Source organism: Amphiura filiformis, chromosome 15, assembly GCF_039555335.1.
Source record: "Amphiura filiformis chromosome 15, Afil_fr2py, whole genome shotgun sequence".
Taxonomy (NCBI): domain Eukaryota; kingdom Metazoa; phylum Echinodermata; class Ophiuroidea; order Amphilepidida; family Amphiuridae; genus Amphiura; species Amphiura filiformis.
This window is the reverse complement of record NC_092642.1, coordinates 24,873,467-24,900,883: the sequence shown is the minus strand read 5'-3', so window position 1 is coordinate 24,900,883 and position 27,417 is coordinate 24,873,467. Positions and strand designations below refer to the sequence as shown.

Genomic DNA, 27,417 nt, shown 5'->3' with positions numbered 1-27,417 from the left:
CTTCTTTTTAAAACGTTTTTAAAACGTTTTTGAGCCAATCCATGTCAACTCCAGTGATGTGCACCGCAGCACCTCTTTTTCTGTGTGGTGGTAGATATTGATGAGAAAGTAAAATCCTGAAAATTTGAGCTTCATACTCCATTTCCTTTTTCCATGGCAGCAATTTGAAATTAAGGAGGGTCAGCGTAAAAAATGTTGAACATTCATTTTTTCCTTGTGTTCATTATGCCCATAGATGTATGCTAGAAATGATTTTCAACAAAATCTGAGGGGATGACCACTGACCAGTTAACCGATTTGTTGATACATGGAATGACTCACATAATGGAGTATGGAATAGGCAAACCTTACTGATGTAAGTCCAGGCATTCCTCCCCGAACGCTACCTCCAAACATGGCCTTTCGCGTCGCGACACATTTTTTACGATGACCCCCCTAAATTTGAAATTGCTGCCACCGGAAAACAAAATGGGGTATGAAGCTCAAACTTTCAGGATTTTATTTTCTCATCAATATCTACCACCACACAGAAAAAGATTTAACATTTAAATGTCGGGTTGTATAAAGGTCATGAAAACGTTTTTAAAACGTTATTGCAAATATTTTGGGCAAACATTTTTCACAAAATATATTTTCAACCCCAAAATAACATTCTGTTTAGAATGTTTTGTATCAAGTTTTCAAAAATGTTTTTGGAATGTAATCAAAACGTTTTTATACATTTTAGATAACCAGACATTTAAACGTTTTCTTTTAAAAATAATTGTGTTTGCTGGGTAGAAGATTATCAGAAAATGTTTTTTAATGTTATGAAAACGTTTTATACCCTTAATATACCCTTTATATAACCCGATATTTAAACGTTTTCTGACAACATTTAACCTTTTGCGAATGATGTCGAAAACGTTTTGTGTTTGCTGGGTCATAAATCCAGGAGGGCGAGAGTGCATAAGGGCAATGTCAAATTGGCGGTCACAAACAATGTGAGAGATGGTATACCGATTTTCCGACCGACATCACCAACTGCATTGTGGGATCTTTGATTTTTTGATCTCTGGTATTCTAATGTATAGTGCATTTCGATTTAGACTTATTTTAATTTTCAACACAATACAAAACCTAACCACTGAGGTACATGATTATAACGATTTATAGCTTTACCACACAGCAACTAAATTATATCGAACATGAGTGAAATGTTTTAAACTATTTCTTCAAGAACCCTTTGATAGACAGTAGGATTCTATTTAGCATATAAAATATCAACAATTAGTTTACCGTCAATTTCTTGATACACTATCTATAACAGAATATATTGTATACCTACTTTCTACTTATATTGTAAAGATGTTAGTAAATCTATGTTTGTGCCTACAACACATTCATAATACCATGAAGCAAAATGGCCTCTACTTCTAGTGAGAGGGTTTTTATAATCAAAGACAAAATTGTAAAGAATAGTTTGCATCTGACGCCAGGGTAAAGGCGCGACCTGATTGGTTGCTGGCCTTCGCAGTACAGCATTTTCGGTCTGGTTGACAGGAAGTCATACGCAAACTAGTCTTTTTAATTCGGTCTCGAATTATAAGTGAAAGAGATAGATACATAAACTTGAATAGTATCTGCACTCGGCTTTGTCTGATTCAGTCAGAAACGCTATGTCGAAATCATGTTCCATGTTGTAATCAATTTCGCATGTTACGGCCCTACATCATTTCTTGATGAAGCAAGTGAGTCATTTTCGCAAAGGGCAAGGGAGGCTATATCAAATTATCCTATAGTTGATAAGAATTCTGCAATCTCATTGGCCAAACACTACATGGATAATAATCCGTATAACCTGCGTACTCCGCATTAATTAATATACAGGCAAGTCATATTTCCCGTATTACCTGCGCAGTCCGCGCGTCTGCATAACATGACACTCGCGATATCCTAAGACTCGTTCGCATACTTCACGCGCAGCATGGCTGCACTGTTAAAAAGCAAGGAAGAAACTGACTTAGTAAGATTATCAAACTAAATTCCTTCAGCAAAGTTTACGAACAAGTCGAAAGATAATAAAATTCATGTTCACTAAAGGATAAAATCGTTACCGGCATCCACTACTCAAAATTTTCGACCTGCCTGTCGTCTATCACACAGTAGAGGATAGTAAAAACTAAAATTCCTATTGTTTATTCTCATTCTTAGTCAGTTAAATATTATTTTGATAACTGTAAACTATTTTTTTAAACAAAAACTAACCCAGCAAACACAAAAACGTTTTAAAAACGTTTTTAATAAGTTATATTTTGGCTTTTGGTTTACATAAAAACGTTTTAATAACATTAAAATGTCGGGTTATATAAAGGTCATGAAAACGTTTTAAAACATTTTGTATGAAAACACACTACAACAATATTTTTAAAATGTTTTCAAAAATGTTATTGTAAACTATTTTTGCAAACATTTTTTGCAAAATATTTTGTCAACACTTAAATATATTATGTTAAAATATTTGCACTCAGCAAACACAGAAATGTTATTAAAATGTTTTTTCAAAACGTTTTAATAACATTTAAATGTCGGGTTATATAAAGGTCATGAAAACGTTTTTAAAACGTTATTGCAAATATTTTGGGCAAACATTTTTCGCAAAATATTTTTTCAACTCCCAAAATAACATTCTGTTTAGAATGTTTTGTATCAAGTTTTCAAGAATGTTTTTGGAATGTTATTAAAACGATTTTATACCCTTTATATAACCCGACATTTAAACGTTTCCTGTAAAACATTTTTGTTTGCTGAGCAGTAGATTATCAAAAAATGTTTTTTAAGTTTATGAAAACGTTTTATACTCTTAATATACCCTTTATATAACCCGACATTTAAACGTTTTCTGACAACCTTTTATAACCTTTTGCGAATCATGTCGAAAACGTTTTGTGTTTGCTGGGAAGTTATCGTCATAAAAAACTCCCCTTTTTATAAAATGAACGAAACTATTACAACTTCACGTATTCTGTTGCGCGTTCGCGTATTCCGCATTAGTCTACGCATACAACGCGATATATACGCGCACCTCTACAAGCGTGTTACGTGTTATCAACACTCATGATGACGTGGAGTCGTCTACGGCCTGATAGACTGCACACGAAATCATGCGATTGTCCAATCAGATTATGTGTCTACGATCTAGAACACTCCCACTGACTAGAACATTTGATTGGACATGTAAAGTTATGTTGCTGTTCTTCTGGAATCATAAATGTGACGCATTTAGATTGCTTATCCGTCAGATCTGCGTACCTACATGTCTATCTAAGCATCCACGGAATCATTGTTGAGAAAATATTTACGAAAGCAAAATCGCACAAGTACAATGCCAACTGCAGCAAATTCACAAAGTGTGATCACAGAGAAGCCAATATAGAGACCAACAGTCCCACCGAGGTCACTGAATAAACTCTCCTCCTGTACATAGAGAAGAATATTTAAAAAAGATAACAATTTCAAGAGGGAAGGAAAGTTATCTAATGATTAAACGGAATGCATTACAAAGCGAATCAAGAAAAAGACGCCCAATGAAACCGTGTCAGAAATGCACAGTTAAGGCGAGTTCGTTGATAGCAGGGGCCAAAGTTTTTTCCACCTTTAGCCATACTACTAAAAACAGGCGTCATTTCATTTTATTTGTAACAGGAAATCTGGTGAGGACACTGAGTAAAGTTATTTTTAGCAGTTTTGAGAAAAAGACAAAAGTTGAATGAATTTGTTTATGAAGGTGTGTTGGTGGTGTTGATATTAAAGTAGGTCTACATGCATTGGATTTACGGGTTGTTACAGGTTGTAACAAAAATATTATACAATTTAGAAAATAGTATTAGGCAAACATATTATTTATTGATTGTAATGAATTTTACTTGGTCGTCAAGGTAATATCTTAAAGGTAACATTTGTTTCAATAAAATCGGTGGTCTACAAACGAAGATATGTCGGTGCGCTGAAGATGGGTCAATTTAAACAAGAGGGCATTTGAAGTGGTACTTTAATTTATGTTTTTGAAATAAATGTCATGATATTTATTTACTAATGTCAATCAAGTGAAAGAAAAAAACATGAAAAAACGATGCTTTTGTTCTGAGATCTTTGACGATAAGCACGATAAAAATTTTTATTAATTTTTTCCAAGAAGCGAAATTGCAATTGTATAATTTTTTATCGTCACAGTATGTATTGGTACAAGTCCTGGAATAACTTTATAAATCATTGAAATAAATTGCCTAAGCCACACTCACAGATTTAGGCAGAAAAAAAGGTGATTGATGGCGCTCTCTATTGTAATAATGACTAAATCGTTTGTTACAAGGTGGCAATTGTTATAAAGATTGAGTTACGCAAAAAAGTCAAAACCTCCCAATTCTGAGTTAGGCAATTAGGTTATGAGGGTAACAAAATACAAAGAACCGGTCGGTAGTTATTTGAATTTCGTCTGTATGCGGTACGGTACACATGTAATGATGACAATTACGTACATTTACCTCATAGGCGGGAACATCTTTTGTAACAGCGTAGTTTAATTCTTCATAGAATATTTCCACTCGGGCTATATTTTCTCTAACCGATTCTGCGTCGTTGATGTCAATAGTCTTTTTTGATATTGATTGTATGTTGCGAAGCAGATGTTTCTAGAAATTTGAAAAAAAAGACCTTAAGGCGAGTGCGATAGCAGGAGCCACATTTTCCAGTTTTAACCATTTCTGCAGTGTACTTCTCAGTAGAGAGACCAGCGCCATGCAACTAAAAGTATTCTACATTCTAATTCAGTTGGCGCGTCTTGTCAAGAATACACGCAATTTGATTGGTTTTCACCTATCCATTATGACACTATAGTGGATAGTCATATAAGACAGCGAGCACGCCGACACGCAATGACGGGACGCTTGTAGATCCACAATGATCGCGCGATAATACGTTCGCGTAATACACGTGCCCGAAGTAATAACGCGATTCGGCGGCTTTGATGTTCATAACGGTTTTGTTCATTTAAAACAACGGGGATGTACTCACAAAAGTAACGTGATTTTTTTCTGGGGAAAAAAGCACTTTTACTTATAAAAATTATACTTAAACTGAATTAGAATGAGAATAAAGATAGGATTTTGTCTTTTGCCTATCAATATCGTGTCATAATGGATGGGCTGGCCAATATTTTATCGTAGTATACCGGCTGCGTCGGCATCCACTACTCAAAATATTGACCAGCCCATCCATTATGACACGATATTGGATAGGCAAAAGACAAAATTCTATCTTTTATTCTCTTATTCTTATTCAGTGGGTGTGTCTGGTAAAGAATTCACGTGATTTGATTTTTTTTCGGGTGTATAATATCACTCAATAGTGGATATTGATATTAGTCAGGGCGCGTGTTGCTCCTTGTTGCTCCTCAATGATCGCAATAAATGCGTTTTCGTAATACACGTGCGAGAACTAAGAACGCGGTTCGGCGACTAAGATGTTTGTGATGGTTTCGTTCATTTAAAACAACGGGAATGTCCTTACAAAAGTAACTGTATTTATTTTCTGAAAAAACACACCAGTTTTTCTCACAAAAATTACATTTAAACTGAATAAGAATGAGAATATCGTAGTGGATACAGGCTGCGCCGGCATCCACTACTCAAAATATTGGCCATCCCATCCATTATGACACGATATTGGATAAACAAAAGAAAAAATCATATCTCTATTTAACATTCCATATTTGACCATCGCAACCAAGATCAGCATCTCCACGAATTTCATAAGGGTTACAACGAGACAATGTCCAAAGGAATTTCAAGCTAACACAATTCCCCACGAGATCGCACTAAACTACATCTCTCACCATAGTCGAAAGCCTTTATTGAGCTACCTTGACTAGTTATTACTTTGAACCTAATGCAGTAGAAACTTAATGTCTGGTATGGAGAATGCATGACAATGGAAAGAAAATCATCACTTCCTTCCATGAATTAGATTTATGGCTAGAAATTTCGTTTTTAATGTTTTTGTCAAATTTTTATTTGACTGGTTCATTGTCTTATATGGTCAAAGCTTAAAATAGCATGATTTATATAACTTGTTTACATACATCTTGAAGCCCATATTAGCACAGATAATTAAACATACATACTTACAAGATAGACATTGGATGGCCATGCAGATTGCGAAACCGTTTTGACAAAATACCCAGTACTGTGAAAATCAGACGAAAATCAAATCAAAATATTTTGAGCAATTAGTACTATGAATTTATACTATTTGAGGGAATAAATCGCTGTTCCAGCTGAAATTCATACACACCCTATGAAAGATATGACCTGAATATTCCACACAGGGAGTGTGAATTTCAAACGGGGTTACCTGAATGGGTGACTCCATTTGAAATTTACACCCCGTGTGAGAGATTAAGGTCGTGTCTTTCATTGGGGCGTGGATTTCAACTCGAATAGCCCATTGTAATAAAAATCGAGAACATCGCCATCTAGAGTAGAGTACAACGGGGTGCGGACGTAGGGGTGCGGACGTATACCATCGTCTGCTATTCGTCTGTGTGCTGTAATCACGGCCATTTATAGAACTGTATTAGTACTGTTAAACTTACTTGCATGGCTGTCCACAGTCACAACCAAGGGCATTGTTGTCGTGAAGGTAGCGAATGTATTGACGACACAAATCTAATACAAAATTGAACAAATATCAATGTATAACAATAATGTGAACTCATACAATGAATCATCTCAAATGTAACATCTTAGAAAGTAATTTACATTCAATTGCCTTTAATTTGATACTAATTCAGATATACTTTGAACAATGTTTACTCATTTAGACCACCTCACAGCCGACATTTGGGTTATTTTTGAGATTATAAACAGCATAATATTTACGTTATTATCCTAGTTTTGCTTAGTAATTGCTTCTAACCTTCAGAAGTATTTGATATCCTGCATCTTGGCCCATGAAGATCAATTGTATCAGAGCAGCCACACGATTGTAATATGTTACTGTGAACGCAAGTTCTCAAACATCGCTATAAAGAGGAAAACAATTTAAACATTACGTGAGAAAATAATAAAAACATTCTTTCGCACGTTCCTCTATCAGGTAACATCGCCGCAATTACCGCATACTATACGAATAGGAGACAAGTAATAAACCGTCCGCAAGATATTTTTGCCTTGGTTGCTCGGCGAATTGCATAAGTCACTGTACGGTACACACCGACATCGCCTGGTTAATAATTACATTGATCGATACACGTATTTTATTTTATTCTAAAGAAGCCATATTTTGATGCTTGCACTTGAATATATGTGTTGAAAGGATATGATAGTCGTTAGCTTGCGTATTGCGTATTATTTGCGCCGAACTCTAGCGCAGCGTAGGCCACACGTGGAGGCAGTCTAAAAGCAGATGACCTCATGGCGTACCATGCTCACCGTAACATCTACAGAGGTCAGTGACCAGGATATTGTCAATAGCCTTAGTCGGATGTCCCTCGGCCCATTTTGCGTCTCAAAACTATTAAACAGGTCGGAACAAAATTGGCATGCGTGGTTGTGGATTCAACCTACCATGGCGATTTTTGCCATGAAGATATCGAGGCGATGACACTGTGCGGTACGAGTTTAGGGACAGTTTATAGTAATCTCGCATTCGTCCGTATGCGGTCTTCACGACGGTACTAAAGATGTAACTAAACCCTACTATGCATGGTAATTTATTTTTATCAATACCACCATGAATTGTGTGCAGATCGAGAGCCTGAAAGGCTGAGCTTTTAATGTATATTTAATTGTACTACATATTTAAGCAAAAATGAAAAAAGGATTTCCCAAATAATTTTCTAGATTGATCTGTGCCTTGATAACGAGCAAATTTGCAACAGAGGCATGCGATAGTTTACTGCACAGATAATGACAACTTTGGTGACAAAATGTCTTTTACAAAATAATGAATTAGAAATTCAATATTAAATGCAAGCTATAATTTGTATGGTGCAATTACCTTTCTGTCATAACGTTCGCCTTTCACAGACACGACTTCGCCGTACCGTAAATCTCGCCAAATAACATCATCTGAGACACAATTACTGTACTTCCCACCAAGACGAGAAACATTCTCCTGATAAAAGTACATGGATGTAGGGTTTATATGGACTTGAGGTTACACACGGGTTACATTATTTGATTTTAAACAAACCCTTGTCACTAAGAGGGCTTCAAACCCTTCTTTCTTTATACGAAACTTTTCAGGCAGTCATTTTTTGATATAATATTAATTGAACAAAACTAATTTAACCGTTGAAAAATTCTATAAATGTGAACATTTCAACATATTTATTTGCCGAACGTGTAAAAAGCCGTATACTTGAATACCTGAATATCTCTAAAACGTGTCGGATGTGGGTAACATATTTCTTCAGAAACCCTTCCTAAAGAAGGGTTGATGTGCGCTTTCTTTTTATTTGGTAGCGATAATTGCTTGTCCTTAGTTGTTCATTCGTTTTAAATGTTCTCAAATTTATTAGGATGTAAGTGTATCATGAATGGACTCTGTCTCGGGACATGTGTGAGTGATTGTTCTAATATTAAGCACACCAATTAATTTCTTTACTCATCAACTGAACCCTAGCTCCAGTCTCACTAGTTGGCGAAGATTTTGTTTTCAAAAAGTATCCATCGTCCCTCTGGAGTTCTAAATGTGCACCCCTCAATGTATTAGCATCCATCTATAGCTTACATATCTGAGTCCAATAGAGGTGATTGTGCCTGGTCTAATTGTAATACCATCATCGGCTGGTAAAGCTGCTACATCAGCAGGATTAATTGCGACTCGTACACCGCCTTCACGACCAAAAATACTCAGGTATTCACTTTGTTCCAAGAATAAAGTCATTTTCAGACCTAGGATAAAAAGTAGGATACCCTTTTCTAATATTTAGAGTTTAATAACTGCGCATCGGAAAATTCTAAAAATTTTGCCTTTGGAACCGAGGAATATCCCTCGGGGATACGTCCCGGTGGCTACTCTTTCGTTTCACGTGTTATTTAGGGCCGGTTAATAGTATCTGATATTCGTCAGTTTACGGAAAATACTATATATTATTTATTATCAATGATCATTGTAAATGTACCCTTTTTAGAGCCAGCTCTCGTAGACTGAACCGGAATACCTATACTGCCCACGTAGTTGAAGGTAAAGCAGTTACCGTAAGCATCGTCAGGAATTGTTTCAAATTGACTGTCAAAAGAAAAGAATATGATCAAAACCAATGTTTAAAAAGAGATTAACGACGTTATCAGTGATTTGCTACATCCGAAAATATATAAAAAATCATGTAGACTTCTGCTTCAATTTTTAAGCTACTTCCAAGAAATCCATTTTAGTTCATACTTTCGCCAGAATCACTACTAGTGTCTTTAACAGCACATTATTTTCTGTCATTTTAATACTTACCTTATGTTCCTACAATTTTGCTCGTTATACGTACATTCCAGAATTAAATCCTCCATTTGATGACCATATTTAAGAATTTCATCAGCAGTTAATCCTAATACGTCATGAAGATCACTAAAATCAGCCGTTGAACTGAAGGACAAAAATGCGTTCCAATCCGGGGGATTTTCACCTTTGACCCGATGAAAACCATTGTGTTGATAGACATTTTCTTCAAATTTCAGCGCCATCTTTTCATAGTCAATGTGAGTGGGAAACGATTCCAATTTATAACGTATATACCAGTCTTCCACAAACGGAGACTTCTCTGAGTCTGTACCTGTGATAATTACAAAATAATTTATAACAAAACAAAACAAAGTCAAAGGGAATGGATGTTGCAATCTAGGAAACACACACTAGTCATTATACAGGTAAGAACACCTTTAAACAAGTGCCTGAACGCGTACGATTTCATATTCGTCTTATAAAACAGTTATTAACCTTTATTTACTTTTACACCCTAACCAGCAATAAGGATCGCCGAATTATTTTTGCATCAAAATGCGTAAAATGTAATGTCAACCATATTATGCTCTTCAGAAGAACGATAAGCTGAGGTTTACAGGCTGAGTCAAAAAGAAGTAAACTCATGTTTGATGGGCTGTAACTCGAGATTTGCAAGGAATCTGCTAAAAATAAAAAAATACCACTGAAAAGAGCACATTCTACACGTCTAAATACAAAAAGAATTGTTGTAATTGCTCACAGCAAACTAAAGTTATATTCATTTGAATACAACCACCCATTTTTGTAGCTGCACACGGCTGATTGATTTTCATCCATTTCAATTTCGACGAATCAGCAAAGTGCTAACAGGATTTATTGTTGAAAAGACAACTTTTGCTTTTAATTAATATTCAACAAAGTCCATGACGGTACTATAGTTTAATTGTAGGGATACCAATTCAAGTCTTTACGAACGATCCGGGAGAAGCTTGATTGGGGAATGTTGGGTAAAGGATTGAGCTGATCTTTGCTCTTGCTGTAACGCATGTCTAACTCTAGCAATGTTCACTTGTGATCTATATAGCAGTTCGTGGTCTGCCCATGCACATTGAACTTGTTCACATACTTATATACTGCTCCCTTACATGAAACCAGGTTAGCTTTAGGAAATTGGAGACGAAAAAGACGCCGAACTTCAGTGGGACTCTTAGTTTCATGATACTTCGTCGACAGAAACGTGCACTCCCGTGCGGTAAATTGTGGTGCCATGTTGTCATTTTATTATGTAGTGCAATGAAGTAAAATTCATATTGAAAAGAGCCCTTTAACATGTAGGAATTATTGAATGAAACCACACCTGCCACAGAACTTTATTTGCATTTGAATATCGCGCCTTACCAATCAATAAAATAGATAGGCCCCTACTTGGGAAGTGAAACCGTGTGCAGCTACAAAAATGGGTACTTGTATTTAAATGAGTATAACTTGAATTTGCTGTGAGTATTTGCAACAATTGTTTTTTGATTTAGACGTGTAGAATTTGCTCTTTCCAATGGTATTTTCATTTTTAGCAGATTCCTTACAGCTCTCGCGTTACAGCACCTCAAACATGAGTTTACTTCTTTTTGACTCAGCCTGTATACCAAAGTATATACGGTACAGGGATCATAATGACGATTCAATGTACCACTTACCTGGGTCTTCGCAATGATTCTCATCATATCCATCTTCACAGTCTATTTTCCCATTACAACGAAAGTATCGATGAAGACAAACGCGGGAGGAAGGACACTGGAAGTAATCGTCTCCACAATCTGAGGAGAAAACAAATTTGCTGTTAAAGCATCAACTGAAGACCCAACGCGACTTTGAATCATTTGACTGTGACAAAAGACGGTGACAATTGCTTTATATTGCACTTGAATTCTCTTCTCAATTGTTAATGATGGTTCACAATGGTAGTGGAACTTTTTGGACATCCTGTATTGCACTATAATAGTTTCTGTTATTTACTTCATCAGGAGCATAAGTTAATACAAACAACAGTAATATTATCTTACTATAAATTGGGGATAGTCCCAAGTTCTTTTTATTTTTAATTTTGTTTGTCGACGGGGGAGGGGGGGGATATAAACTGTATTCGGGGAAATTGGTCAATAATTGGCCTTTAAATCTGTTAAAAAACAGGAAAAGATTGGGTATTAGGTTGTCTCGAAAAATCTCGCAAATGTCAAATCTCTCAGTTACTAGGCAAATCCAAACAAATGTTTCTTTGGCGTACGCCACGGGTACGCGTGTATCTACGCAAGCGATTCCGCGCGCGTGCATGTGCTAGGATACACGCAGGGGAGCCGAGGCCGGTGATAGGGGGAAAGAAAGCAAGAATAAATACAAGAAATGGAGGACAAAAGAGGTACATATACCGTAAATGTTCGCCTAATGGCGCTATGGAGCTCATGGAAATAAGAGAGCACCATCCCTGTAAAAGCCGACTATTATCACTGATCATTAAAGGGTACGTGTAGTTAAAGGGTGAAACCTATCGACACATACAATTATGAACAAGATCAAACAAACTTGTTCATGATAATGCGGTAATCATTCACCTGGTACGTTGTGGCCCAGTGAGCAGAGCATTAGACTATAGTGCGAGGATAAATAGAACTTGTGGAGAAGATCGATGGTTCGAATCTCATGCAGTAATGATGTCTGTCAATGTTTTTTTTTCTGATTTGAGGAAATTTTATTCTCTATTTTCTTCATTTTATCTTTAACATTGTTTATATAATTTTATTATTTTATCTTGTATGTGTCTTTTTTCATGATTCTTTATTTTTATCGTTTCATTTTAGAGTAACTCAATCCATTCAATCAAATGTTGTAATATGCATTTGTTATGTGTGTGAGACGAACTGTCGCGTGCGACAAGTCTTTCAATTCGCACGAGTGTCCTTGCCTATGCATCAGTGGTCATAAGAGGTATATCATTTTATTCGAAAGGGGAGGGGGTCCCAAATATACGGGGGTCATAAAGTCTTGGAAAGAATAATAGGAGGGGGTCACAAAATGTTTTATGACCAAAATGTAGAGTCACACAATGACCACAGAAAGTGTGTTATTTTATTCAAAAAGATTGATTTCAATACAATTTTGGGGTTTGGGATCATAAATTTTTGTTGCCAAAATAGTGGGTGCGCAATTTTATTGACGCAGACTTTTTGTAAATTTGGGACCCCCTTCCGAAAAAAAAAAAAAGATAGCCCTCTAAGAGGATTCAAAAGATAACCTCTGCCCCAATAATCCCTAGCTATATTTGTTTGAAACTGTTCCACGGATGATGTATCATAATAGGCTCAAGCTGTGTTCACACATGCACTTATTACCGATAATATTTTATCTAGGCTTATGTCCGATCGAATTAAATATTTCCGCTAATCCCTTAGCGCGTCCACATTTGTCGGTTATAGCGCTATACGCTGGCGAAGTTACGTAATAATCGGATTAACTACCATAGCAATAGGTGAATCATGCCGATTGCTTGCACCTGTAAGATTAGTATCTTTGAAAAGACCGGTATTGTATTCAATCTATATGTTCAAAATGTTTTCACCTATTGCTATGGTAATTAATCCGATAAATTACGTAACTTCGCCAGCGTATGTCCGACGTGTTATGTCCGATAAGCCTATTACCGGTCATAAATCCCTCCTTTCTACATGAGCATCATCAGAAAATTTAACCCGATTTTAATTTTTTTCACTGAAAATTCACTTTCAATAAACGCCCCTCTTTAGAAAAAAATACAGACAATGCGGTAGGTATGTCATGTAAGAAAAATGCAAATTCAAAAGTTCCAAAATTCAGACCAATTTTGTATTTATGTAGGTTTTATTATTATTATTATTATTATTATTATTATTGTTATTGTTGTTGTTGTTGTTGTTGTTGTTGTTATTATTATTATTATTATAGTTTGACAAAGTAGTCCCATTTTACAGTAGACTTAGCTCTATATCGCATTTTATACATGTAGGCCCTGGTGGACATCTTTGAAAAATGACAAAATAAAAAATAAAATGACTCCCATCATCATGCTATTTTTTTCTTGGGGGGTCCCAAATTTACAAAAACTCGGCTTCAATAAAATTGCGACTTCCCCTATTTCGGCAGCAAAGATTTTATGACCCCCCCACCGTTTGCACCCCCAAACAGGCATCAGTCTTTTTGAATAAAATAAACACACTATCTGTAGTCATGTTGTGTTTTGACTCCCTACATTTTGGTCATCAAAAATATTTTATGACACCCCTATTTTTCTTTCCGTATATTTCGGACCCCCCCCTAATCATCTTATAAATCCAATTGCATACCTTTCTGTTATCATGTTTATGGCTTAATAAATTTCATCTCCATCTACATCCAGGGCCATACTGCCCCTGAACCCTCTGGAGGGTTTACATTTGCTACCCCCCCCTTAGAAACTCGTGTAGGTCATCCCAATAAGGATGGTTAATTGCTCCTGCGCCTGAACTTTTCACCCGATCATGGAGGGTGCGATGGAGAGTTTTCAGTGCCTTTATCTTAGCATGTATCTGCTCCCCGACCGTATGGGGAATCCCCTTGTCATGTAATAGCGTGGCTATCTCCTCCCAAAGCTTTTTTTTTATCCCAGAAATACTTTCCGTGTCTCTCCAAATTTTGAGGATAGCCAATGTTTCATCGTCATTCCAATTGACCCCTCTATTGCGTTTATTTATATTAATATTTGCAGCTGCAGCCATGATGACATCACGCAGTAAATTACTCTGCTCAGTGGCGTAGATTTCTTTTTGACATTGGGGGGATGGAGTTTTAAAAGCATTTCAAGTATAGTCAATCCAGCACCTTTTGGCGACAGAATAAGTTTCTGGTTCAATTGTGCGCGAAGCGCGTGAAAATTTTTGTAATTTAGAAGCTAAACTGATGAAATAATGGTGTAAAAGTAGAATAAATTGAAGCGCGCGAAAATGTGCACTTTTGGGGCAAAAAATGGGCAAATATGAGGTTAATTTGGTCAGAAACCCATTATCAGGCGTCAACATTGGGGGGTGATTGTATGGACCATCCCCTGGCAAAATATTGGGGGATTTACCCCCCCATCCCCCGGGATCTACGCCTATGACTCCCGGGCTATGACTGTGCTTAAAATTTTGCGCGAGTGATATACTCACACAGAGCGTGTTTATAGTGGTGTACGGTATTTATACGGTATCCTTATACGCATATGGGATTAGGATGGAATGTGACTTATCCGTTATCTCGGCTGTTTATAGTGGCAACAAATAGCGCTATTCTGAATCCGAGGTGGTTGAACTCAGCGTGTTCGAGGTCACCGCAATGCAACGTGGGAGACACGGATATGGTGCCAATTTCAAACAGTTTGCCGTCGAAACGATACCGGCCTATTTTTTAACATTTTTGCCACAGTACCGTACCATATTTTATAGGTGATATGTTATTACAGTGACAAATTTGAGCTCGGAGAGTTATATAACCCTGCTCCACTTCCTTGAATAACGGTATCGTTAATCCCTGTCTGTTTATAGTGGCCGTATACGGAATAAATATACTGCAATATCCATCGATATCGAAGGATATCAGTTCCGTATAATATGTGCGGCAAATAGCGCTATTGGTCTGTTTATAGTGGCGACCAATACCGTATAAGATGTACTTATACGCTAAATACCGGATAATCTGGCTCACTATAAACACGCTCACAGTTATATCCGACAGCCCAATAGTGCTGCATGTCCACACGTAATTACTATTACCGGACGTAACGTTTCGATCGGTCTTAACAGCTCTTAACCCTGGTCATCTTCAGCCTTAAATTTTCGGATTTAAAGCACATTACGTCGGATATAGTAATGTTTTTTATATCCGACGCTCATTCACACTGCCACTTATATCCGATACTATTACCGACGTAATTTAAGTCCGACAGTGTGAACAAATTGTCGGATTTAAAGCACATTACGTCGGATATAGTTATATCCGACGCTAATTCACACTGCCACTTATATCCGATACTATTACCGACGTAATTTAAGACCGGTAATAAGTGATTTAAGTCCGACTGTGTGAACACGACTTCTGTCTTCAAATGATATAAATAAATTTGAATGAGTGAACGAACAAAATCATACAATGACCAACTGAATAGAGGCTGTGCATATGACATATCATCCCGTAAATATGGCGGACTACTCAAATGCATTCAACAAAAGCATGCATGATTGCATCTACCGCGACAGTTCGTCTCACACATAACAAAATGCACTACGATCAAATAGGTTGATGACAACATTTGATTGAATGGACTGCACTGCACCATGATTACGGGTAAGAAACACGGTTCAAATCCTTTGTTTGGAGCCAATCGATAAACGCAAGGCCTCTATAGCTATCATTGAATACTGGCTAGGATTCCACAACACAATGAGCGTGTTTATAGTGAATATACCGCATTTTGAGTATACCGTACACGATAATCCTTGTATATGTACCGATACTCTTGCTGTTTATAGTGGGACACAGTTACCGCACAAATTATATACCAACTAACATTACCGCACATTTGCAATGACCCCGAGGTCACACGGGGAATGTGTAAATATTGTGGCGCGAGCTATAAACAGCCCATTCAACAATATGATCATGGCGGTGAACATGTAGCTTCTGTTTTGATAACTCTTGGGGGTGAGAATCGTTTCGAATGTCCTGCGCGCATCCTACGCATCATGAAGAAGCTCCTACTTCCGGTAATACCGCACACAATTTATACTGGTGTGTTTATAGTGGGAATATCTCGCAACAATATCCTTCGGTTGAGAAGGATATCGATGTACCGTACATACATATACTGCTAGTGTTTATAGTGGGCAATTATCCGGATAATCTCTAACCGGGTAGAAATTGTACCGCAATGTACCGCACATCTGCTCCCACTATAAACACGCTCAATGAGAACATGTTATAAGGCACTTTGGAAGGCACACAATACCCCAATGGCTTTCCATATTATGTGCACTCAACAACTATTCAGTATCGAAGCCCGGTATCGAAGTTACGTAATGTTACTATGTCAACGGGATCATGCGCTTAAGGGATCCAAATGAGCGTTTATTGCGTTTCGACAGTATTTTTTGTGGGACATGAGAGCACCTCAGACCTATCGAATTGCATTCTGAATACGAAGCATGTCTTTCTGATATCAAATAATTTTCATTTTTGAAAATCACAATATAATACAAATTTTATGACAAATTATAAAAAATTGATATTTTTCAAATTTTTGATATAAAACAGTTAATTGTATAAATCTAATGATATATTCTTAAAGTGTATGTAGCACGGAGGAAAAGCCGACGGTCAATTGAAAATTTTGACCTTTCATATTGAAGATATGGATTTTTTTTCCAAAAGACCTAATTTTTTTTGGTGTTTTGGGAAAAAAATCCATATCTTCAATACAAAAGGTCAAAATGTTCAATTGATCGTCGGCTTTTCATCCCACCTACATACACTTTAAGTATAAATCATCAGATTTATAAAGTTTACTTCAAGTACTGTTAAATATCAAAATATCAATTTTAATGATTTGCCATAAAATGTGTATTACATTGCGAATTTCAAAAAATCAAAATTATTTGATATCAGAAGGACATTCTTCGTATTCAGAATGCAATTCGATATGTCTGATGTGCTCTAATGTCCAAAAATAAATACTGTCCAAACGTTCATACCCCAGCCCTTAAGTAATGAACCACGATCGAAACAATCAGTACACAAAAAGGCATACCAAAATAGCGTGATCGTAATGATCGCCATACGAACAGTGCTTGGTTCCGATACCATCACGGAGTTACGTAACTACTTCGTGGGCTGATAATTATATGATCAATGGTCTGATCTACTTGGGTTCGATTCTTTTAAGAAAAGAAAAAATAGCTGATCATTTATAATGCATAAATGAATAAAGTAATGTAGTTACACAATTTGAAACATTGAGGCCGTTCTATTTTTCAAAGGTCATTTAACTGTTAAATGTAGTGGAATATATCACGCATTGATAGGTAGCAGGTGGAGCAAATTTTGTCAGCGGTTTTTGTTGCCGTTTGTTCGAAGTGCCTATTTATCTAAAAAAATAAGAAAATTAAAATTAAATTTAAAAAAAATCACAATATTCGTTCGTAAAATGGGAACAAAATCCAAAAACATTTCTTAACCCTTCTTCACATAAAAGTGGGGGCAGAAATCAAGATTCGAACAAGTACCATTCACCATTCAAGGCGCACCCTCTACCGACTGAGCTAACGGGTCAGACAATAGAAGGGTGTAATTATGAACTGAAGAATATTAAAAAATATGAAGAAATTACAATGTTATAAAAAGATTTACCAAAATGAGTTAGGTATAACGTATGAAGCGATTTACAAATTAAGTCCAATGGCACTTTGAGAAAGAATACCTGAAGAAACCCCAAAACATTTGCTGCTCTAGCAACTAACCTAGTGACCTAAAGTATTGGGTCATGTCACGATATTTTTTCTGAGGCATTATGTCCAGGTTGCTCAATTTAACATACACGTATCCTTAATGCTGTTGAGATTTTACAAGGATGGCGCTCTCACATTTCTAAGAATCCAAAAGCGCCATTAGGCGAACGTTTACGGTAGATGGGTTAAAGAAAAAAAAATAAGGGTTACGAAGACGATAAAAATCGTAAGGGTACAGGAAGAATGAAGGAAGCTAAAATAACGAAGAAAGAAAGAAAAGAAAAGAAAGAAAAGAAAAGAAAAGAAAAGAAAAGAAAAGAGAAGAAAAAAAAGAAAAGAAAAGACAAGAAAAGAAAAGAAAAGAAAAGAAAAGAAAAGAAAAGAAAAGAAGGAAAGAAAGAAAGAAAGAAAGAAAGAAAGAAAGAAAGAAAGAAAGAACTAGATATATTGCATCCTTAGTAAGGCTGCGAAGTCTAGCCGTGACCTTGAAATGACATCTGATGACCTTGAAATGACCTTCACCACATTTTGCATCATATCCACATAACATATACTAATTTTCATTCAAATTGAATAAACTTTGTAATTTGACCCCTTTTGACCTTTAGTTGACCTCTGGTGACCTTGAAATGACCTCCAATATATTTTGAATCATATCAAGATCACATATACTAATTTTCATCTAAATTGGACAAACTTTAGAATTTGACCCCTTTTGACCTTTCGTTGACCTCTGGTGACCTTGAAATGACCTCCAATATATTTTGAATCATATCAAGATCACATAAATTATACTAATTTTCATTTAAATTGGACAAACTTTAGAATTTTACCCCTTTTGACCCCAAAACAGACCCCTCCATGTTTAAGCCAAATCTGATTACAATCGTATATGAACATAATGCTAGAGCCCTTTTGGCATTATTCTGATGATCACAGCACGTAATATGCAGAAAATATTGAATTTTAAAGTGATTTTCAGTAATCAACCATTTTTTTTTTTTGTTTGACCTTGAACTCAAAATCTGTGAGGACCCCATAGACACCAACTGATGTCAATGCATATGTGTCAGTCGCATCTCTGTACCGTAGAATCTGTAGGAAAAGAAGCATTTTGAAGGTATTTGGTTATGTGCCGGAAATACCCCCTTAATGACCTTTGACCCCAAATCTGTGAGGACCCTATAGGCCCCGGCTATAGCCAAGGTAAATGTCCAAATCTCGATACTCTACCATGTAATCTGTAGGAGAAGAAGCATTTTTGGTAAAAATCACATTTTTAGCCAAAATTACTCATGCGTGACGTTTGACCCCAAATGGGTCATGTCATATGTAAAGGCTGGGGTAGTTGAGCTTGTGCAAAGTTTGGTCATAATCGGTCAAATAATGAAGGAGCTATAGCAAATTATATCAAATGTTGACAGAAAGAAGAAGAAGAACTAGATATATTGCATCCTTAGTAAGGCTGCGAAGTCTAGCCGTGACCTTGAAATGACATCTGATGACCTTGAAATGACCTTCACCACATTTTGCATCATATCCATATAACCTATACTAATTTTCATTCAAATTGAATAAACTTTGTAATTTGACCCCTTTGACCTTTTAGTTGACCTCTGGTGACCTTGAAATGACCTCCAATATATTTTGAATCATATCAAGATCACATATACTAATTTTCATCTAAATTGGACAAATATTAGAATTTGACCCCTTTTGACCTTTCGTTGACCTCTGGTGACCTTGAAATGACCTCCAATATATTTTGAATCATATCAAGATCACATATACTAATTTTCATTTAAATTGGACAAACTTTAGAATTTTACCCCTTTTGACCCCAAAACAGACCCCTCCTCCATGTTTAAGCCACATCTGATTACAATCGTATATGAACATAATGCTAGAGCCCTTTTGGCATTATTCTGATGATCACAGCACGTAATATGCAGAAAATATTGAATTTTAAAGTGATTTTCAGTAATCAACCATTTTTGTCCCCTGTTTGACCTTGAACTCAAAATCTGTGAGGACCCCATAGACACCAACTGATGTCAATGCATATGTGTCAGTCGCATCTCTGTACCATAGAATATGTAGGAAAAGAAGCATTTTGAAGGTATTTGGTTATGTGCCGGAAATAACCCCTTAATGACCTTTGACCCCAAATCTGTGAGGACCCCATAGGCCCCGGCTATAGCCAAGGTAAATGTCCAAATCTCGATACTCTACCATGTAATCTGTAGGAGAAGAAGCATTTTGGTAAAAATCACATTTTTAGCCAAAATTACTCATGCGTGACGTTTGACCCCAAATGGGTCATGTCATATGTAAAGGCTGGGGTAGTTGAGCTTGTGCGCAAGTTTGGTCATAATCGGTCAAATAATGAAGGAGCTATAGCAAATTATATCAAATGTTGACAGAAAGAAGAAGAACTAGACTAAGCTGTGGTCTAACCCACGAACACAGCCGTGTTGTTACCCCTAATGACCTTTGACCCCAAAATATATGAAAACGGTCATAGACATTGGCTAATGTCAATGCATGGGTGCATGTGGCACCACTTTGCTGTTACTTGTGGCAGAAGGGGCATTTTGAAGGTTTTTCGTCTCAGACCGGAAGTGACCCCTTAATGACATTTGACCCCAAATAAAAAATACCACATATGAATTGGGTACCCACAATTCATGTGTGAACATACCGTTACTGTCCTATGTTTTTCTTAGCAAATAAAAAAAAATTGAAGGTTTTTCGTTTTATACCGGAAGTGACCCCTTAATGACCTTTGACCCCAAATCTGTGAGGACCCCATATACACTGGGTAATAACAATGCATGTATGCAAGTGGTGTTACTGTCCTACGTAATTTGTGGGAGAAGAAGCATTTTAAAGGTATTTCGTTTTGTACCGGAAGTGGCCCTTAATGACCTTTGACCCTAAATAAAAAATACCACATATACACAGGGTAACTACAATTTATGTGTGAACATACCGTTACTGTCCTATGTTTTTCTTAGCAAATAAAAATTGTTGAAGGTTTTTCGTTTTATACCGGAAGTGACCCTTTAATGACCTTTGACCCCAAATCTGTGAGGACCCCATAGACACTGGGTAATAGCAATGCATGTGTGCAAGTGGGGTCACCGTCATACGTAATCTGTAGGAGAAGAAGCATTTTGAGTTGAAATCACGTTTTTGACCCCTATGACCCTAGCGTGACCTTTGACCCCACGAGTTTCATGTGACATGTAGGGGCATGGTCAATGATGGTTGTGACCAAGTTAGGTCAAAATCGGTACAAGCATGTAAGTGCTAGAGCAAATGTAGTGGTCGGCAGAAAGAAGAAGAAAGAAAGAAGAAAGAAGAAAGAACCTGTAAGAAAAAAGACACAGCCGTGACTAACGTCACGGCTGTGTAAGAACTAGATATATTGCATCCTTAGTAAGGCTGCGAAGTCTAGCCGTGACCTTGAAATGACATCTGATGACCTTGAAATGACCTTCACCACATTTTGCATCATATCCATATAACATATACTAATTTTCATTCAAATTGAATAAACTTTGTAATTTGACCCCTTTTGACCTTTTTTAGTTGACCTCTGGTGACCTTGAAATGACCTCCAATATATTTTGAATCATATCAAGATCACATATACTAATTTTCATCTAAATTGGACAAATATTAGAATTTGACCCCCTTTGACCTTTCGTTGACCTCTGGTGACCTTGAAATGACCTCCAATATATTTTGAATCATATCAAGATCACATATACTAATTTTCATTTAAATTGGACAAACTTTAGAATTTTACCCCTTTTGACCCCAAAACAGACCCCTCCTCCATGTTTAAGCCACATCTGATTACAATCGTATATGAACATAATGCTAGAGCCCTTTTGGCATTATTCTGATGATCACAGCACGTAATATGCAGAAAATATTGAATTTTAAAGTGATTTTCAGTAATCAACCATTTTTGTCCCCTGTTTGACCTTGAACTCAAAATCTGTGAGGACCCCATAGACACCAACTGATGTCAATGCATATGTGTCAGTCGCATCTCTGTACCATAGAATATGTAGGAAAAGAAGCATTTTGAAGGTATTTGGTTATGTGCCGGAAATACCCCTTAATGACCTTTGACCCCAAATCTGTGAGGACCCCATAGGCCCCGGCTATAGCCAAGGTAAATGTCCAAATCTCGATACTCTACCATGTAATCTGTAGGAGAAGAAGCATTTTTGGTAAAAATCACATTTTTAGCCAAAATTACTCATGCGTGACGTTTGACCCCAAATGGGTCATGTCATATGTAAAGGCTGGGGTAGTTGAGCTTGTGCGCAAGTTTGGTCATAATCGGTCAAATAATGAAGGAGCTATAGCAAATTATATCAAATGTTGACAGAAAGAAGAAGAAGAACTAGATATATTGCATCCTTAGTAAGGCTGCGAAGTCTAGCCGTGACCTTGAAATGACATCTGATGACCTTGAAATGACCTTCACCACATTTTGCATCATATCCATATAACATATACTAACTTTCATTCAAATTGAATAAACTTTGTAATTTGACCCTTTTGACCTTTTAGTTGACCTCTGGTGACCTTGAAATGACCTCCAATATATTTTGAATCATATCAAGATCACATATACTAATTTTCATCTAAATTGGACAAATATTAGAATTTGACCCCTTTTGACCTTTCGTTGACCTCTGGTGACCTTGAAATGACCTCCAATATATTTTGAATCATATCAAGATCACATATACTAATTTTCATTTAAATTGGACAAACTTTAGAATTTTACCCCTTTGACCCCAAAACAGACCCCTCCTCCATGTTTAAGCCAAATCTGATTACAATCGTATATGAACATAATGCTAGAGCCCTTTTGGCATTATTCGGATGATCACAGCACGTAATATGCAGACAATATTGAATTTTAAAGTGATTTTCAGTGATCAACCATTTTGTCCCCTGTATGACCTTGAACTCAAAATCTGTGAGGACCCCATAGACACCAACTAATGTCAATGCATATGTGTCAGTCGCATCTCTGTACCATAGAATCTGTAGGAAAAGAAGCATTTTGAAGGTATTTGGTTATGTGCCGGAATTACCACCTTAATGACCTTTGACCCCAAATCTGTGAGGACCCCATAGGCACCGGCTATAGCCAAGGTCAATGTATAAATCTCATTACTGTACCATATAATTTGTAGGAGAAGAAGCATTTTTGGTAAAAATCACATTTTAGCCAAAATTACTCATGATGACGTTTGACCCCAAAGGGGTCTGGTCATATGTAAAGGCTGGGGTAGTGGAGCTTGTGCCCAAGTTTGGTCATAATCGGTCAAATAATAAAGGAGCTAGAGCAAATTATGTTAAATGTTGACAGAAAGAAGAAGAAGAAGAAGAAGAACTAGATATATTGTATCCTTAGTAAGGCTGCGAAGTCTAGCCGTGACCTTGAAATGACAACTGATGACCTTGAAATGACCTTCACCACATTTTGCATCATATCCACATAACATATACTAATTTTCATTCAAATTGAATAAACTTTGTAATTTGACCCCTTTTGACCTTTAGTTGACTTCTGGTGACCTTGAAATGACCTCCAATATATTTTGAATCATATCAAGATCACATATACTAATTTTCATCTAAATTGGAAAAATATTAGAATTTGACCCCTTTTGACCTTTCGTTGACCTCTGGTGACCTTGAAATGACCTCCAATATATTTTGAATCATATCAAGATCACATATGCTAATTTTCATTTAAATTGGACAAACTTTAGAATTTTACCCCTTTTGACCCCAAAACAGACCCCTCCTCCATGTTTAAGCCAAATCTGATTACAATCGTATATGAACATAATGCTAGAGCCCTTTTGGCATTATTCTGATGATCACAGCACGTAATATGCAGAAAATATTGAATTTTAAAGTGATTTTCAGTAATCAACCATTTTTGTCCCCTGTTTGACCTTGAACTCAAAATCTGTGAGGACCCCATAGACACCAACTAATGTCAATGCATATGTGTCAGTCGCATCTCTGTACCATAGAATCTGTAGGAAAAGAAGCATTTTGAAGGTATTTGGTTATGTGCCGGAAATACCCCTTAATGACCTTTGACCCCAAATCTGTGAGGACCCCATAGGCCCCGGCTATAGCCAAGGTCAATGTATAAATCTCATTACTGTACCATGTGATCTGTAGGAGAAGAAGCATTTTTGGTAAAAATCACATTTTTAGCCAAAATTACTCATGCATGACGTTTGACCCCAAATGGGTCATGTCAAATGTAAAGGCTGGGGTAGTGGAGCTTGCGCCCAAGTTTGGTCATAATCGGTCAAATAATAAAGGAGCTAGAGCAAATTATGTTAAATGTTGACAGAAAGAAGAAGAAGAACTAGATATATTGCATCCTTAGTAAGGCTGCGAAGTCTAGCCGTGACCTTGAAATGACCTCTGATGACCTGGAAATGACCTTCACCACATATTTTGCATCATATCCACATAACGTATACTAATTTCCATGCAAATTGAACAAACTTTGCAATTTGACCCCTTTTGACCTTTGGTTGACCTCTGGTGACCTTGAAATGACATCCATTATATTTTGAATCATATCAAGATCACATACACTAATTTTCATTTAACTTGGACAAACTTTAGAACTTGACCCCTTTTGACCTTTGGTTGACCTCTGCTGACCTTGACATGACCTCCAATATATTTTGAATCATATCAAGATCACATATACTAATTTTCATTTCAATCGGACAAACTTTAGAATTTTACCCTTTTGACCCCAAAACAGACCCCTCCTCCATGTTTAAGCCAAATCTGATTACAATCGTATATGAACATAATGCTAGAGCCCTTTTGGCATTATTCGGATGATCACAGCACGTAATATGCAGACAATATTGAATTTTAAAGTGATTTTCAGTGATCAACCATTTTTGTCCCCTGTATGACCTTGAACTCAAAATCTGTGAGGACCCCATAGACACCAACTAATGTCAATGCATATGTGTCAGTCGCATCTCTGTACCATAGAATCTGTAGGAAAAGAAGCATTTTGAAGGTATTTGGTTATGTGCCGGAATTACCACCTTAATGACCTTTGACCCCAAATCTGTGAGGACCCCATAGGCACCGGCTATAGCCAAGGTCAATGTATAAATCTCATTACTGTACCATGTAATTTGTAGGAGAAGAAGCATTTTTGGTAAAAATCACATTTTTAGCCAAAATTACTCATGATGACGTTTGACCCCAAAGGGGTCTGGTCAAATGTAAAAGCTGGGGTAGTGGAGCTTGTGCCCAAGTTTGGTCATAATCGGTCAAATAATAAAGGAGCTAGAGCAAATTATGTTAAATGTTGACAGAAAGAAGAAGAAGAAGAAGAAGAAGAAGAAGAAGAAGAAGAAGAAGAAGAAGAAGAAAGAAACGCCAAGAAACAGGAGACCAGCCGCCGCTCGGCTAGACTAAGAAGAAGAAGAAGAAGAAAGAAACTAGATATATTGCATCCTTAGTAAGGCTGCGAAGTCTAGCCGTGACCTTGAAATGACATCTGATGACCTTGAAATGACCTTCACCACATTTTGCATCATATCCACATAACATATACTAATTTTCATTCAAATTGAATAAACTTTGTAATTTGAGCCCTTTTGACCTTTAATTGACTTCTGGTGACCTTGAAATGACCTCCAATATATTTTGAATCATATCAAGATCACATATACTAATTTTCATCTAAATTGGACAAATATTAGAATTTGACCCCTTTTGACCTTTCGTTGACCTCTGGTGACCTTGAAATGACCTCCAATATATTTTGAATCATATCAAGATCACATATACTAATTTTCATTTAAATTGGACAAACTTTAGAATTTTACCCTTTGACCCCAAAACAGACCCTCCTCCATGTTTAAGCCAAATCTGATTACAATCGTATATGAACATAATGCTAGAGCCCTTTTGGCATTATTCTGATGACCACAGCACGTAATATGCAGAAAATATTGAATTTTAAAGTGATTTTCAGTAATCAACCATTTTTGTCCCCTGTTTGACCTTGAACTCAAAATCTGTGAGGACCCCATAGACACCAACTAATGTCAATGCATATGTGTCAGTCGCATCTCTGTACCATAGAATCTGTAGGAAAAGAAGCATTTTGAAGGTATTTGGTTATGTGCCGGAAATACCCCTTAATGACCTTTGACCCCAAATCTGTGAGGACCCCATAGGCCCCGGCTATAGCCAAAGTCAATGTATAAATCTCATTACTGTACCATGTAATCTGTAGGAGAAGAAGCATTTTGGTAAAAATCACATTTTTAGCCAAAATTACTCATGCATGATGTTTGACCCCAAATGGGTCATGTCAAATGTAAAGGCTGGGGTAGTGGAGCTTGCGCCCAAGTTTGGTCATAATCGGTCAAATAATAAAGGAGCTAGAGCAAATTATGTTAAATGTTGACAGAAAGAAGAAGAAGAACTAGATATATTGCATCCTTAAAAGGCTGCGAAGTCTAGCCGTGACCTTGAAATGACCTTGAAATGACCTTCACCACGTTTTGCATCATATCAAACAACTGTGTGATATTTGACCGCACGATTGTCATGTGACAAAGCGTGGTCACGGGCAGTGATTGCCTGTGGTAAAGTTTTTACGTGTACTTCAAATAATTAATTGGTGTGGCCCCTGCATTGCATACGTGCTCCGTGTAGATTTCGCCAGGCGCACAACACTAAATCCTTCCGCATTTGGTGTAACCCTTCATAGTCCCGGTAAAAAATAGTGCCTAAGCGAAATATATCGGCGTTCCGAGGGAACCGAATTTTGAGTGACTCTTGGTTGAGTTGATAAAAACGATAGAATAAGAGCTCAACCTTACAAATTTGTTCAGAAAACGTTCCGAATCGAATGTGCATGGGTGACAGGCTCTCGGAACAATAGCATGGCCGTAACTGGGAAGGAGGCGCAAGTGTCTGCTAAAATTCGGGATGGCGCTGTTCAGGGTTTCGTATCTGTCAAGTTTGTCTTAATTTATTTCAAAAATCAAATTTGAATACAAAATAATATTTAAGACATTTGTGCGATCAAAATATTAATAAATGATTGGAACGTTCTGATAATAATAAGGCTGATAGCACATGCGCCGATGACTGAATACTGAGAAGCCTACTGAGAAAAGTAGTAGGGGAATACAAGTGTATAAAGTGACTTGCCGGAATCATTGCATGGTGAACGCCCGGGGGGGGGGGGGGCCCTCAACACAAATGACCATACGGATATGCTCCCCCGGAAAGACCCCCCTTTTTGGGTTTCGCAGCTCCGAAAGACCCCCTATATTTGACCAAA

General features: G+C 36.9%; 1 long non-coding RNA gene across 1 annotated transcript; it reads right to left on the bottom strand.

Moving 5' to 3' along the window:
* Positions 1–6,631: 6,631 nt before the first annotated feature.
* LOC140172168 (uncharacterized) lies at positions 6,632–8,926 on the bottom strand. The gene is made up of 4 exons (XR_011861687.1): positions 8,773–8,926; positions 8,038–8,154; positions 6,955–7,060; positions 6,632–6,704 (listed from the first exon to the last, which is right to left on the bottom strand). It is a non-coding gene; the product is annotated as an uncharacterized lncRNA (long non-coding RNA).
* Between the last annotated feature and the right edge of the window lie 18,491 nt (positions 8,927–27,417).